The 17,078-nt window shown below is 38.6% G+C and overlaps 1 protein-coding gene across 1 annotated transcript in view; it reads left to right on the forward strand.

Moving 5' to 3' along the window:
• Positions 1-17,078, forward strand: part of LOC149069395 (uncharacterized) — a 166,202-nt gene that overhangs the window by 94,048 nt on the left and 55,076 nt on the right. The window lies entirely within an intron of this gene.

The raw sequence follows: 17,078 nt of genomic DNA on the forward strand, positions 1-17,078 counted from the left end.
CAGACTTGTGTAATTTCAGATTGAGATGGCCACTTCTTTTATAAAACATTTTTAAACTTTTATAAATGTACAAGTGTTGTAGAGGGAGTAGCTTTAATTGATTGAAAAGTGGAAATGTATGTGTGAGTCTATTTTTATTCAGAATGAGACGGATGAAGGACTTCTGTGTGACAAAAAGTGAAGAAAGATTGCTGAAGTATGTCCCACCCCAACATGTAATGCCGTAACTCAATCTAGATTCTACTAACGCAAAATAAAGAAGTTTTAAAATGGATTGGAACATTTATTCCTGATAAAATAAAATTTCCTAATGTTCCGATTTAATTCTACACTCAAATAATTAATATGTGTTTTCCAGGATAGTTTTGAATCTAAAAAAATCCCTAAATACTTAAAAGGTGTCTACTCTATTTACAACTGTGCACATACAATCCGAGATACAGCCATCTGTCATACTACATAGCTGCCAAGTCTTCCGAATTTTAGCTTCATCGCTCGACCTCCCGAAAAGTTCTTAAATCTCCCGAATTTTTACAAAAATCACAAAAATCCCTAATTGTCCCTAAAAATTTCCTACTTCATTAAAAAAAATCCCCGCTTATGAAAACAATCCCTAAGGAATTTCTTGTGGGGCATGAAGCAGGGCCGTCTCTGCATGAAGCCTCTTTTTTTTTCCCTTTCGAAATGATGTCACAAGTCGTAAATGGAGAAATACCCTTTTTAAGGAAGTTTTACAAACCCACTGATGGTAACAAGAAATTTTTTTGTCTTATCGTGCAGGGGAATGGCTTAGCAGCCAATAGTCCTGGATAATAATTGAAGATTATAGTGACGCTCATATGGTCAAAAATTCTTTTGTTGAAGTTACGTACGTGCGATATAACAAAGCATGAATACTGATAAGCAAAAATATATTTAATCAATTTTAAAGATACTTATTCCGATGAATTTCCTTTCATCAAATGTTCCAGAAGAGGGCCGACTTTCCCTTTTTGTACAAGTTGTGTTACGGACATAAACATCGGTCATGGTGGAAAGAGTGACATCATCACTCATGTGAAATGAAAAAAAAAACAAGCAATTGTCACAAAAAGTCAGTGTTCTTCAAAAATTGACGATGTTTTCCTTCATCTTCCAATGATTTTGGGGTCATTCGCGCAGAATGTTTGTTCACAACGTTTCCGATTGAACACAATATTTATTTTTACATCATTGAAGTTTTGACCTCCAATTTCACTTGTTTTTTGCGTAGGAATTTTATTCCCAAGGGTTTAACTTGCATGTGTGTAAAATCCCTATTTTAATTTAACTTCAGTTTTTGAGTAGGTATTTTATTCCCTATGCTTTAACTTTTATGTTTGAAAAATCCCTATTTTATTTATCAGGGAGTGGTTTTAGGATAAAATACGGGTTTGCGCGAAAATCTCCCGAATTTTCATTTTCAAAAGTTGGCAGCTATGATACTATGATATTTTAGGACACCAAAATCATCGAAAGTACTAGCAGAACCAAATAACATATATTTAGTTTTATCTATATTTAATTTCAAATTATTATTTCTAAACCAGATATTTATTGAGTTAAGATCATTTTGCATGTTATTCTTCCAGTTGATTGAAGAGCTTTTAGAGTAACAAAGAGCTAAATCATCATCAAAAGCAGTGATTTTTCCTTTCAAATTAAAGTTACACGGGTCATTTATATATATTAGGAATAAAATAGGTCCAAGTATTTATCCTTGAGGTACACCAGATGTAATTTGTCTTTTAGAACTCAAAACGGAATTTACTTCCACACTTTGAACTCTGTTAGTAAGATATGTTTTGAAAAATTTGAGTGGCAAACCCTGAATTCCTGCATATTCTAGTTTTGTTAGAAGAATACTATGATTCACGGTATCAAAAGCTTTGCTGATATCTAAAAATAATGATGCAACTTTACAATTATTGTTATCTGCTATAAACACATTTAAAAGAAAATTAACAAGAGCGTCCTCTGTACTTTTTGCCTTTCTGAATCCAAATTAGTTCTCACTAAAAAAATTAATGCTGTCAAAAAATTAATTATTCTGGATTTAATTATTTTTTCTATGACCTTTGAGAAGACAGATAGTAAAGAAATCGGTCTGTAATTATTAACATTCTTTTTGTCCCCTTTCTTGTGTATTGGAGAAATGATTGCAAGTTTCAGGCACTCTGGAAATTTGCCAGTGATAAAACTTAAATTAAAAATAAACGATAAGACATCACTTACATATGGTGCAATGCACTTTAATGTTATGGAATTAATTTTGTCAAATCCAGAAGATTTTTTGGAGTGCAAAGAATTTATTATACTCAATACTTCACGACTATCCGTAGGGTATATAAAAAAGGATTTCTCAAAAAAATTTAAATTTGAACAATTTAATGAATTACAATTATTAGGAAGATCATTGTTACAAAAATTAGAAAAAAACTCATTAAAACATTCATCAATAGCAATTGGATTCGCTATTTCACCAGTTGTTTAATTGAAAACCGTGTTAATGCTGCTATATTTATCCTCACCAATTAATTTGTTAATTAAATTCCATTGAGAATCACCGTTTGCTTGAATAAATGCTGCAGTATAATAGTCATTATTATTTTGTTTTATCTCATTGTTTAACATATTTCTAAATGTCTTGAAATTTCAATAATCTGTTTAATTTTAATTTTTTCATAAATATTTTGCGTAATCCAGGGTTTTCTTATTCTTTTATTATACTTTACTCTAGTAGAAGCATCAACACAATTCTTAATTAAATCCAAGAAAGTATTCATTGCCGAGTTTGCAGATTCACAACTGTAAACAGTATCCCCCATAACCATTTTCACAAGATCAATTAATTGATTTTTACCAAGATAGGTAAAGCACCTTGTTTCAGAATTTGAGTCATTGCTGTTATGATCTGTTTCTAAATAAAATAAAGCCATTTTATGATCAGTTATGCACAAATCGAGAAGTACAGCTTTTTTTAAATTAAAATTTCTAGATCTGCAAAAAATATGATCTATGCAAGTTGATGTTTCAGCGGTTTCTCTAGTTGGAGAATTGATTAACGATTGAAATCCAGATCTTGACATTGAATTCACATGAGAAAAAATATTTAAGTCTTCAGATCTTAAAATATCAATGTTCAAGTCACCGATCAAATACATATCTTTATCTCGTTTATAATCAAGCAAATAAGTAATTTCGTTTATGAATGTGTCAATAGAATACATGTGATACCTGTAAATACTTGATGAAATAAATTTGTATTTCCCGTTAGTGCAATCAACCAACAGCGAATCAACACATGTCATCTCATTTAAATGCAATTTATTAAAAATTATATTTTCAGAAAAAAATAGTGCTATACCACTAGAGCGATTTATGTTTCCACATTTAAATATACTTCTGTACCCATGTATCTTGTAAAACAAAGTTTCGCATTCAGAGATCCAGATTTCACTGAGTATTATTACTGAGGGTTTTATATCAAGCTGATCTAAATATGCTACAAAGATGTCAAAATTTGCACGTAAACTATGTATATTCAAATGGGCCATGGTAAGATTATTTATGTTGTCATAACAAACTATGTTGAAATCATCAACTGTAGAAAATGTCAAATTCTGATCCATTTAAAAAAAAAAGCAAAATCAATCACATACCTGAGTTACAAATTTTTCAAGATATCTGAATTCACTACGCGAAATGATCGATCACCTGATTGCTTTCTCATTAGAATCTTACCATCTTTGACCCACACGAAAGTTTAACCCTTCTGTTTCGCAACTTCCTTGGCCTTCTTGAGAAGTAGTTTATTCTGCTGCGTGAGGCGCTCGTTGATGAACACTCGCTGTTGTTCCGAGAAGGCACCATGGATGTCTTTTGCCGTCAAACACATTTTTCGTGATGCTTTAATATTTTGATATTTGTGATATTTTGACAAGTGTAATATTTCGTTCTTTTTCGGACTTGTGTATGGTGTCAGAATTTTAAAACTCTTATTGAGACACAGAGAGAGATAGAGATATGTACCATTAGTAGAAAAATAACAGGTAAATGGTATATATTCAGCCTTGGAAGGTAACATACCAGTCCTTTTATAACAATAGTAGTTTTTAAAAAGGAACTATTTTTGAGATTTTAGTTTTAGTTCAGAAATGTCATGCATAGCTCAGTACACATTTATTGTTCACTGAAGAATTGATGTTGTGATGAATATTTACTCACATGGACGACACTCCTTCCAAATACTGTTTATTATAGTATTAATATTAAAAAGAAAATGAAGCATTCCCCCCCCCCCAGTCTAGACTGCTTCTGTTATATAAACAATGGCAAATTTCTATATGGAAAAGAATAAAATAGATTTCATTGAACTTTATTTTATATTTCATTGAACTTTATTTTATATTTCATTGAACTTTATTTTATATTTCATTGAACTTTATTTTATATTTCATTGAACTTTATTTTATATTTCATTGAACTTTATTTTATATTTCATTGAACTTTATTTTATATTTCATTGAACTTTATTTTATATTTCATTGAACTTTATTTTATATTTCATTGAACATTGAATCTTTGGGGGGGGGGCAATTTTTAGAGGAAACGAAAGCCTCACTACTTTATTGGATTGGTGTGCCAGTATTCAGAGTCTGACTAGTTCTTGAAATAGCTGTTATTTCGTAAATTATCCAGATTTTAGAATTTGGCTCTAGCGTATAAAATGAAACACCCTTATCACAATTGCCAAAGGTTACACAGAATTTATTGTTGTATAGTGAAAATCCTTTATGGAGGGTTGAGAAACAAAGTGTAAGTTCAGATTTTGCAGATTTGAGATAACCACATAAAATAAACAAGAATTGTGGTACCTATTTAGAAATGAAGTGGCTTAGGTCCAAGTTTTCAAAATATTCTGAAGATGGCTGTACTTCATGGACACTAACGAAACAGCAGAATCATTATAAATCAAGTGGTGTAAGTCACAGACTTATACCATTTCAATTGTAACACTCTTGGAGATAGGTTATGTCAGAAGCTGCTTGAAAGTTAATCTTAATGCAGCTTTGGTTGTGGGGTTTAACCCATCAAATGTTACTAATCCACTTAATTCTTTAAACAAAATGCATTTCAGATTTCTCTGAGCAGAAATGAACTAGAAAAGAATAATACAATTAAATTAATGCACAGTAATATGGAGGGGGGATGTCTATAAAGTATAGTTAGATTTTTTTCCCCTGTGTGTGTGTATTGCAAACTGGTTTTCATAATGCTATTTGTGTGTAAAAATTAATTTTAAAAAATAGAGGGTTTGAGATGAGACAACAATGGACGATGTACAGCGGCAGTACATGGAGACTGGGGGAAATCTATGTTAAATATTTTGTAAATTCATAGTTTTCTGCAGAGCTTGGAAGTAGCATGAAACATCAGTTTTTTGTAAGTATGAATAAATCAAAGGCAAGAATCATGACCCCCAAAAAGGTGGGGTTGACAGGGCTCTAACCCTGAGACCCGGGACAATTCTCATCTTTTTTTTTGCTTTTTCATACTATAAATTAAATAAAGAAGGGCTCATGAAAAGTCTGAGCAGGCGCCCGCAAAAGATCGCAGCCTAGGGGGGCACTGCTCCAGGATGTGAGGGCCATGATATGCTCTCAGTAGGGACTTGTAATCAAGACCTGATGTTGGTATTTACCTTCAAAAGCCACTACTTTACAGCACACCAACTCCAGTCATATATCACCATACATCAATTTCCAACCAGTGGAGTTCGGTGGAAAATGAAGGCTCCATCCATCGGTGGTCGCCCCAGGCTCAGTAAGGTAATGAACTTGCTTTTTATGTTCTATGCCCAGATTCGAACCTTGATGGTAACTTTCATAGTGGAAGACGAGCATCTTACAACTGCACCACTAGGGTGCACCTTCGAAAGCTGAATATTTATGTATCATTTATGTGATTTTTTTTATTGAAAAGTGTAAATTTTTATTTTGATCAATTAGTTTTGATAAGAGCTTTCAAAATCTTGTACTATGCGTAGCAGCATAGATCAGACGCTGGACTCCTTTCACCGATGCAAATAGTTTTCTCTAGTTTCTTATACAGAAAAACTTCCCATAATGATCATTTCCTGTTTTCAGATTTTTTTTGTGCCCATGGCTTTAATGCATAGTATTTCACTCTGTAATGGAATAAAACTTCTAAGTGAAAAGGTGGAAGGGGATATTTTAGTGAGAGATCTCATTGTATAACGTCAGCCTCTATTGATTTAGAGTGTAATAAATTGGTTAACTAATCATTGTCATAGATGAAGAGCAGTGCCAAATTGTTTTATTGTTAGAAAAAAAAAAAATTTTCTGGAAGTGCGGGCCTGTAGACGCAGAGATGAGTTTTTTCCTTCCTTTTAAAAAAAAAAAAATTAACATCTCAAATAATAAATATCTTCACAACATCCAGTCTTCTGTATATCTTGTATTATTGCTTATAATAGATTATATTGTTTAGATATTTATGGTATCTTGTACTTTTGCGATTGTTGCGCTTTCCTAGAACTTGACTTACAATTAGAGCCAGCTTATGTGCAAAAAAAAGGGCACGCAGCATCAAATAATTTTGTTTTATTAGTTGCATACCAACACAATTTATTGAGCCTGTCATAACAGGTGCTCTATCTGAACAAAATCCTGGCAATTTATTAATTGGAACATTGCTAGATTTCCGAAAGTTCGGTGTCATTTGTATAATGTTATCCGTACTGAACTTCTGAAAGCCTCCATCGTCTGAAATTTTCAGAAAATGTTTTATTCTTTTTTATTACAATTATGTCGATACTCTCATGAAAAGAACTTTCCTTTACCCAAAATTCGGAGAAGTATTTTACTCCTAATAAGATTTTTAGAAGTGAAAATGAATTTTAATGTACTATTGTAACAATTATTGTTATGGGGATGATGCCCCTCGTATCGAATGAAAAACATGAAAAGATTCTCTACATAAGCTGAAATGAATTTTTACTAGGAAACTGGGAATGGTCCTGCTTGAAAACGTTCACAACCTTGAGACTCCTTTCCTAATGGCCATATGCTTCGCAAGTTCTGTTACTTTCTGTTATGGTTATATATTTGGATCATGCGTTAGGGAGGGACAGCTGCCCCGTACGGAAAATTTGAGGGAGTGGCAATTTTAGTGACAAAAATGTATAAAAGCACTTTGTTGTGATTCTGGGAGTTGGAAAATCAAGCCGCAAAAATTAGCGCCCACTCCTCCGGGGCACCATGTCCGCCTGTCTCTCCCGCCCCCCCCCCTCTAGTTGCTGCCCTGGTCATCAATACGCATATTTTCAGTTCACGCAAAGAAAAGCTTCTATGTTTGGATAAACATGACTAATCGCCGACCGATATTATTTACTAGGACTGTAAAAGCAATAAAGAAAAATTTGTAAAAAGCAAAAAAATTACTGTATGTTTTTTTGTGTAAAAAAACATAAGGGCATGTTGCAAAGGGACATTAACATGCACATGAACTGAGCCCGTGATAGTAGTATATTTCATTTTGTGCACAATTTTGCAAGTGTTGTTTTATTTCTTTAGCGTATTACTAAGGTTTTTTATTGTTAGTTGAGAGGTTAGTACACAAACCTCTAGCAATACAATTTGACTTCCTTCTGGGACGGCTCCCTTTAGGATTTGGCACCAGACTGCACAGGCTCAATTATGCCCATTTTTGTGCATAAAATGGCCGTGCAATGATAAAAAAAAAACACCTAAATAAAGAATGTGGGGGGGGGGGAGAACACATTGTTACAGGGGGAGCCTAGCGAGCTATAGCAAAGGGCGGAAGGTTTGAGGAATGAGTGGCCGAGAAAATTAGTAGAATGTGAAAAGAGTGGCAAAATCATAAATTAGTTTCTGCCTAGAGAGTGAGTGACCTAGAGCAGGGCTTGACAAATCAAAAAATAATTTAAGCACCAACCAAATTTCATAGGAGCCAAGCATTTTTTTTTAAATAATGGCTTTATTTTGAAAATAATGTTTTTTTTCAGCTTATCTAGGCAGCACTGAAATATCATACACAACACTAGCTACACACTCAGACTGTTAGGTGTACACACTCACATTGTTCCAGACTCTGCCACGAAGTTGGACTGGAAGAGATCTCTGCAACGGGATAAGTTCGGTGGCAGAGCCCCTGGCGTTCATTCATTCATGGCACCAATGCCAAATTTCTATATTCGTCATAGTGACCTGGTGCCTGGGAATTGTGAAACCCTGACTTGGAGCGTGTGCAAGTGCGTGGATGACCAAAAGAGAAATCGAGTGACCCCAGGTCGGTGAGCGAGAAAAAGCGTGACCTAGAATTGTTGCAAGCGTGTTAATGACCAAGCAAAGAACTACAGAGCGAGGGTCCTGGTTAATGAGCGATCAAAATCGTGACCTTGATCGGGTGCAAGCATGTGGATGACCAAAACGTAACCTAAAGAGTGACTATGCCAGGTCAGTGAGCGATCAAAATTGTGGCTTAGAGCGTATGCTATCATGTGAGTGACCAAAAGAAGGGAACGTAGAGATTGTGTGAGCACGTGAATGACCGAAACAGTATTTCAGCATGCGAGTGGCCCAAAGCGTGATTTACTGATTTACAGGCACAGGCGTTTTCACAGTAGCGGGAGTCCAAGACGGATATTTCCCAGGGTGGTGAATTCTAGGAATAAGTGGTCAAGAATATTTGAATAGAATGGGAGGAGGGAGGCAAAACAGTAAATACGCCTCTGTTTGTTGCCCGATTGTAGTAGTATCTGAGCATGAGACTTCCTCATTTTCTACGGATCTAGCGTTTTGATAAACATCTGCGTTTACTACCATCTGGGGTTAGGATTATTGATAAGAAGACAGTCAACGTGAGCAAAAAAGGCACGGCTGTAATTTGTTCAGGGGATTTATGTCCTTTCATTGTCAAGTTTGAAAAACTCATTTTCGCAAAAGGGACACTTCCACATAGTGATTTTACCTCTCTTTTTCTTACGAAGCAGATAATACCTTATAAGTGGGCTGTTTTGATGGTACTCTTAAAGTACACTCGCACGGATTAGTACGTGAATGCATACAACAAAATTGATTGTAAAGTTTTCGTATGGCTCCCAAATCGAGTTTTCTATCGCTTCTAGGTAGTGCATTCAGAAAATGGCCAGCCCCTTTTCTTCCCCACAGATACGATCTTATCCAAAGGTCAACGTTGGTTTTACTAATAGATATTTTTCTTCAAAACTCACATTCCATTTCTATTTAAACATGAATAGGTAGGTTGACCTTTTTCCTTACTCTTGAGAATTTTAAATATTTATCATTTCTATGTTTAAGTTGTCAATTATCGATTTGAAGCATCACTTTTGATATGGAAAATGCCTAAAGAAAGTCTCGTGTATGAAGAAATTCGTCGTATTTTGTTTGAGGATTCAGGTGATTCCGATTCTCCAATTGAAAGTTGGTTGACAGCAAGTATATAGTCACAAACAAGAGACCACAAGTACACGTATATCATAGCTATAAGGGGATAGGATAGTGGATAATATATCGTCATAAGCAGAGGTGTAAGCAGGGAGGTGCATAGAGGGTCCGTATCCATCTCCTCCAAGTCAACCAAAAATTAGAAAAAAATTATTTCAGTAAAAAAATGCTATATCGAAACTAAATACCTTTTATATGCTATGTTAACCAATAAGAAGGGGATTCCCTCTCTGATTACTTTTTATCATAAGCATGGACAAAGATCATTGGCGTACGTGGGGGGGGGGGATATTGAGGTTCTAATCCCTCCCCTCAAACCGAGATTATAGTGTTATTTTTGCAGGAAAAAACGTAACCTCCCCCCCAGAAGGAAGAAATTTTGAACCCCTACCCCCTCGAGAAAATTCTGCAGACGCCTATGACGGAGATACACTGAAAATGCAAGAGGGCTACATTGGGAGGAGTGAGGTTGAATTACGATTGAAGGGTTATCCGTATATTTGTGAATATCATGTCGCTTTTGTATGCATGGGTAAACATAATGCCCTTCCATATCCCCCCCGCCCAATCACAAGAAAAGTTGGAGGAAGTTCAATATGGCTGGAACTAGAGGCAAAGTAGCAGGGTGAAGTTTTTCAAGGAGATATACTGTGCATAAGCACTTTTTGCAAGTTTGAAAGCGGAAAAATTAAGTTTATCCCCTCACCTCTAATACGTTGCGATCATATATTCCTAGTTGTACGCCTGTAAGTTTCAACGTATCACCAGCAACAAGTGTGCGAAAATATTTCGTTACATCTTCACTTTTTGTTTTCTAATGGAGGAGGCGAACCAGAGTCGTAACTAAGGGGGAGCAGACGGATCTCGTGCCCCGCGCTCTGGACCAAAGGGGGCGCAAATTTCATTCTCAAACCTTACCTTCAACATTGCAAAGGGGTGCCAAAATGCGCACTTGCCCCAGGTGACCAAGCACCTGGTTGCGGCCCTGGGGAGAACGTGAGTTATTCGTAATTTCTCTGACAGAACCAAAAATAAATTAGATTCCTCTTTTGTCGGCAGAATTTTGCCAATATTTTTACTCCTCTGTCTTTGTCAAAAGTCAGCATAGCACAGACACTCCACTCAAAAAAATGACACCAGGCTGGACCCAATTTCATGTTTTTACAAGCTTCGTACTGTCGCCCTTCTCATAATTAAAAATCAACGAATACACCCCCTCCCCCTCCTGATGCTAACGTAAAATTGGAATGGGGCCTGAATTTTTTTTGGTAAAGCTTATTTGTTTTCATATCGAGATACACAAAAGTTTATAAATGGAAGCACTTGTATTTTCTAATTTTTGAAGTTGTCTTTTGAATTAAAAATTCCTATATTAATAGTTCACTTCTACAAAATAAAAAAAAATCGAGAAAAGGAAAAAATAATTGGCAAAGTTGGCGACAATATCTTGAAGAGAAAGGGCGATATACCGCCGCTCACGAATAAATAACTAACAGGACCTTCAGCTGTACCCGTATGCTCGTACAGGGATAAAATGAACTCGTATGCATATATACATGTCTTTCATGAAGAAAAAAGAGTTGGGTGCCTACTCCTTTACATAAAAGAAAAATGCTGTATAAAGAAGGGTGATTTCAGTTTACAATTTGTCTCCACAGGGTATCTTGAAACGAAAAAATGAACAGCAACGCTGTGGCCGGCATGAATAGGAACTGAATGGAAGGAAGGACGGGGGATTAGGTGAGAGGTGAAAGTTTGGACGAGTCCATTTCAGAAAGCAAAAATAGGTTATTTTCACGAACCTCCCAGTATCCTTCAAGAATCGGTAAAGGGTTAAATACCTTAAAGATTATTTTCCATTTATGTGAATCTAATTTTTCTACCACGTTTCGGCGCCCCCCATTATTTTTCGCCCGGTGCAATTGCACCGGTCGCACTGCCCTAAGACCGCCCCTGTTCATGGCACATGCTCATTATATTCATCGCAAAGTGGTGGCCACACTAGATACCTTTTGAAGACTCTCGGGAGCCAGATGGAGTTATCACAGGAATTTGAGAAATATTCTGTATCGTGTTGTTCTCTAAAGACAAATTGCCTATGGCCACTCGTTCGACTGCAGAACAAGATGGACGTGGTTCAACGACCTGCGGTGATGTACACTGCTGGCCACCGTAAATGCAACACCCTGAAGGAAGCATGCAAATAATATGAAATTTACAACATGCATTAGCGGAGGTGAGATATGCAAATGATTAGAATTTCAGCGCAGACGCACATCACGCGCGCCTGTGGCGCCACTTCAAAGCGCTATTTAAGGCTTGGAGATTTCGACGATTTGAAGTACGGCAATTGTGTTTTTCTTGTGGTTTTTTTTTCAAAAAAACGATCAATTATGCCTCGTAGAAAACAGCGATCATCTTTTGATCAAGTATCCGAGTTCGACAGAGGAAGGATAGTGGCTTACTGAGATTGTGGATTATCTTTCAGGGAAATCGGTAGTCGTGTTGGACGAAACCAAACAACTGTAATGCGGATATGTGATTGTTGGATGCAGGAGGGTACGATGGACCGACGCGTTCAATCGCATCCACCTTGGTGCACCACTTCACGTGATGACAGGCGTATTGTGCGCCAGTGACGGATCGCTCAGCCACATCACGAACCATAGCACAGCACATTCAGTCTGTACCGCATCATCCAGTGTCTGAGCGTACCATTCGCCGCCGTTTACAGCAGAGTGGTCTGTCCGCAAGATGTCCATTGCTTCGTCTACCCTTGACGCAGAACCACAGACGTCTCCGCCGCCAATGGTGCGGTGAAAGAAGGATGTGGACGGCACAATGGAATGAAATTGTCTTTACTGACGAGTCACGCTTCTGTCTGCAACACCACGATGGTCGGATTCGAGTCTGGAGACACCGTGGAGAGAGGATGCTGAACGCACCGCCACACTGGTCCTGCACCGGGTATTATGGTATGGGGCGGTATTGGATATCACTCTCGCACTCCTCTAGTACGTATTGCCGGTACTTTAAAAAGCCAGCGCTACATCTCCGAGGTGTTGGAGCCAGTTGTCCTTCCTTACCTTCAGGGCTTGCCCACAGCCATATTTCAACAGGATAATGCGCGACCACACGTGGCACGCATTGTTGAAAGGTTCTTTGTCAATCGCCAGATTGAACAAGAATTGTGGCCAGATGGAGTTCTGGCCACTTCCCTGGCCAGCTCGCTCTCCGGATCTTTCGCGATAGAAAACATGTGGTCCATGGTTGCTCAACGATTGACCCAGATTACATCCCCAGCTGCCACACCAAATCAACTTTGGCAACGCGTGGAAGCTGCTTGGTCTGCTGTACCCCAAGAACTCATCCGAAGTCTCTTTGAATCAATGCCGAGGCGTGTGGCAGCGGTGATCTCCAACAATGGCGGCTACTCTGGCTACTGATTTTGGCAGGAACCACACTTCACAGAAGTGTATAAATTTAATCATTTGATGCTTGGTCAACATATTATCTACAAAATAAATATTGTTGCGATATCTCTTGTCTTTCTTGGTGTTGCAATTTGGGTGGCCAGCAGCATATATCGTTGCAATACGAGAAACATATGAGCCATACGAGAAACTAAAGCGCGAACTAGTCACACGTTGCAGTGAATCCTCTTCTACACAGCTTAAGAAACTTCTCGCTTGTGAGCCATTAGGAGATCGGAAACCGTCTAACATTCTCCGTGAATTAAAACGAAGAGCGGAATCTCACAACGTTTTGGACGAACTATTGACAGAACTCTTCCTGCAACAACTGCCCAAATCCACTCGATCTATACTTGCTGCTGTCAGCCCACTAACCCTTGACAAAACGGCAGAGCTGGCCGACAAGATCCAAGAAGCAAGCCCACCTCATGTAGACGCCGTGGAAAAAGTCAACAATCGGATATGATCGCACAACTCCACGAAGAGGTTGCCCAACTACGCCGTGAACTGAAAACAGTTATGCGTGTGCATTCCCGCAGTGTTTCGGGCTCGCGTTTTTCCCGTTCAAAGAGATCAACAACACCACCTACGTTGCCGGATAGGCAATTTTGTTGGTACCATAAGACATTTGACAATCAAGCCAGAAGGTGCACTTCACCATGCAGGTTTACAAAAAACGACGAAGGCGGAGAGTAGTAGTGACATGCTCCCTGCCAACGACATCTCGTCGCTTATTCATAGTCGATCGAAGCACCAACATTTCATTCCTTGTGGACACTGGATCTGACGTTTCAATACTCCCAGCATGCAGCACTGACAAACGTCAACCACTTCTCCAACTTTCCGCTGCAAATTCGTCTCCAATAAACGTCTATGGTGAGCGAACAGTCACTTTAGATTTTCAACTCAGCAGAGTCTTCCGGTGGACTTTCCTCTTGGCCGCGGTGCCGAAACCGATTCTTGGAGCCGATTTCTTGTACAACTTCAATTTGCTTCCGGACTTACGACGACGATGTCTCCTCGACATGAGGACGAAACTCACTGCAAACTGTCAACTAAAGAAGTCAGAAGTGCACTCAATCAAACTTTTCAACGGTGACACAACTTATCAATGCCTGCTCAGCAAATCTTCGCTGAACTCTAAACCATGCTGTGTGCATATCATCGAGACAATTTTTGCTAAAGCTCGCCGTCTCTCTCCAGAAAAGTTATCTTGCGCCAAAAAGCAATTTCTGGACATGCAAAAACAAGGATTATGTCGACCATCAAATAGTGCATTTGCCAGTCCAATTCATATGGTCAAGAAACCTAACGGTGCGTGGCGTATCTGCGGTTACTACCGCCAGCTAAATAAGATCACCATACTAGACAGATATCCCATTCCTCATATCCATGACCTAACCCACATGCTTCATGGGACTACAATCTACTCGACCATCGACCTCGTCTCAGCGTATCAACAAATTCCAGTGGCAGAAGCTGACGTGCCCAAGACTGCCATCATCACGCCTTTCGGGCTTTATGAATTTCCTTTCATGCCCTACGGACTTTGCAATGCTGCCCAGACATTCCAGAGGTACATCGACCAAGTGTTGGCTGGTCTCAATTTATCAGCGGGATACATAGATGACATCCTCATCGCATCAACGAACTCTGAGCAGCATAAACAGTACCTGGACATAGTTTTCAAACGACTGGCCGAGCATGGTCTAAAGATCAACTCTCTGAAGTGCAAATTCTTCCAAGATGAAGTCACATTTCTTAGACACAGGATATCATCAAAAGGAATTTCTCCTCTTCATGATAAAGTGAAGGCGGTAAAAGATTTCCCAAGACCAGCAACCATCCAAGAACTTCGACGTTTTCTGGGAATGTTGAATTTTTATCGAAGATTCCTTCCTGGGTTAGCAGAAACACAAGCTCCACTATGTTCATATCTTCAAAAAAAAGTCAAAAGCAACGCGAAGATCGAGTGGACGGAAACATCAAATCAAGCTTTCGTAGATTGCAAGCAAAAACTTGTTTCTGCAACCCTTCTTGCTTTTCCACATCCATCAGCCGATCTCTCAATCATGGTAGATGCATCCAACACAGCAATCAGTGCCTGCCTGCAACAGCTTGTCAAATCGCACTGGCAACCTCTCGCTTTCTACTCCAGGAAGCTTATCAAAGCTGAGATGAATTATAGCGCGTACGACAGAGAGCTATTAGCAGCGTATGCCGCAGTGAAGCAGTTTCAACACATGATCGAAGGAAAACATTTCATCCTCTACACCAACCATAAGCCGTTGACGTTTGCGTTTCGTCAAAAGCCTCACAAGACATCTCCCAGACAAACATGACATCTAGACTTCATCGGACAGCATACCACCGACATACAGCACGTATCAGGCGTACAGAATCAGGTCTGTGATGTTCTTTCTAGAATACAAGCCATTGCATGTCCTCCATCAATAGACTATTCCATGATCGCAGAAGCTCAAGCGACCGACAGCGAACTTGACTCTCTCAAGCATTCCTCCTCATTAAGACTCAACATCTGCAATTTAGTTGGTATAGACAAACCACTCTGGTGTGACACATCCTGCAATCGAGTACGCCCATATATACCGAATACTCTTCGAAGACACGTTTTCGATGTTCTTCACAATCTATGCCACCCAGGCATCAAAGCAACAACACGTCTTGTCTGCGATCGCTTTGTATGGCCTTCAATTCGGAAAGACTGCACCACCTGGACTCGATGTTGTGTGCCTTGCCAAAAGTCAAAGGTGCACAAACATACTGTTTCCGCTCCAGGAAAAATAGAAATGCCAGATGCTCGTTTCAAGCACGTTCACATCGATATCATTGGTCCACTTCCGTCATCCCAAGATTACACATATTGCCTCACCTGCATCGATCGATTCAGCCATTGGATCGAAGTTTTACTGATGAAGGACATGACAGCAACCACTGTTGCTTCAACATTCTATTCTGGTTAGATCAGTCGTTTTGGAACCCCTGAGAAAATAACAACAGACCAAGGTCGACAGTTCGAAAGCTTCATCTTTCACGAACTCACCAAACTCCTTGGCATTCAGCACATCAGGACGACACCTTACCATCCTCAAGCTAACGGGATGATAGAAAGAGTTCATCGACAACTGAAAGCAGCTCTGATTGCTAGATCAAACATGAACTGGGTGAACACACTTCCAACAGTCCTGTTAGGGCTACGATCCTGCTACAAAGACCTCAAAGCCACACCAGCACAACTCGTATACGGCACAGAGCTCAGATTGCCTGGCGATCTGATCACCAACAGTAGTAACAACATACCGTGTCCCACAGAATTTGTCTCCATTCTAAGGGACCAGATGCAGCAGCTACAACCAACTCCTGCAACGGCGCATGGTGAAAAGAGACTGTACATACATTCGGATCACTTGGGTTAAATACCAACTATCTATATATATAAAATTGATTGTCTGTCTGTCTGTGTGTGTGTGTGTGTGTTCTCTATACAAATCTACAATTTTAGATCGATCGTCGCCAAATTTTGCATATATACCAAATGGGACCCGACTTGAACGATAAGCTACTTTAAAATTACGTCAGAGCAGGGCAAATGCCCCAAATGGGCGAAAAACTGTCGGGCAACAATGGTTTTTGGGCCTCAACAATCACTTTTCGAACGAAAGGGGAACTTCGGTTACCGTGGTTCCCTAGCAATGTGTTTAAGACTTGCATATGCCTTTACAATGGTTTGTCATTTCTTCCACGCTGTCAGTATATTTACAATTGTTTATGCCTTTGTAATGGTTTGCCACTTTTTCAATACTCCCAGTAATGATGTTTTTTGAATGACGTTGTAATCATCATCAGCATCGCTTTGATTGCCGATTTTACTGTAGAAATGCATAAATTTGGTGGGATTTTCTGTCACATCAATAATTTTAAAAATTATATTTAATTCTTGATATTTGAAATATTGAGTTCGCTTACAGATAGGCTATACGAAGCCCAGAAAATTACATATGAAGTAATTAGCAAGACCTACTTTTGAATTGGATATCCATGCAATAACATTGAT

This window comes from Pholcus phalangioides, unplaced genomic scaffold, assembly GCF_987345545.1.
Source record: "Pholcus phalangioides strain wild (caught in Gottingen) unplaced genomic scaffold, Ppha-v1.0 ptg000022l_1, whole genome shotgun sequence".
NCBI classification, from domain to species: Eukaryota; Metazoa; Arthropoda; class Arachnida; order Araneae; family Pholcidae; genus Pholcus; species Pholcus phalangioides.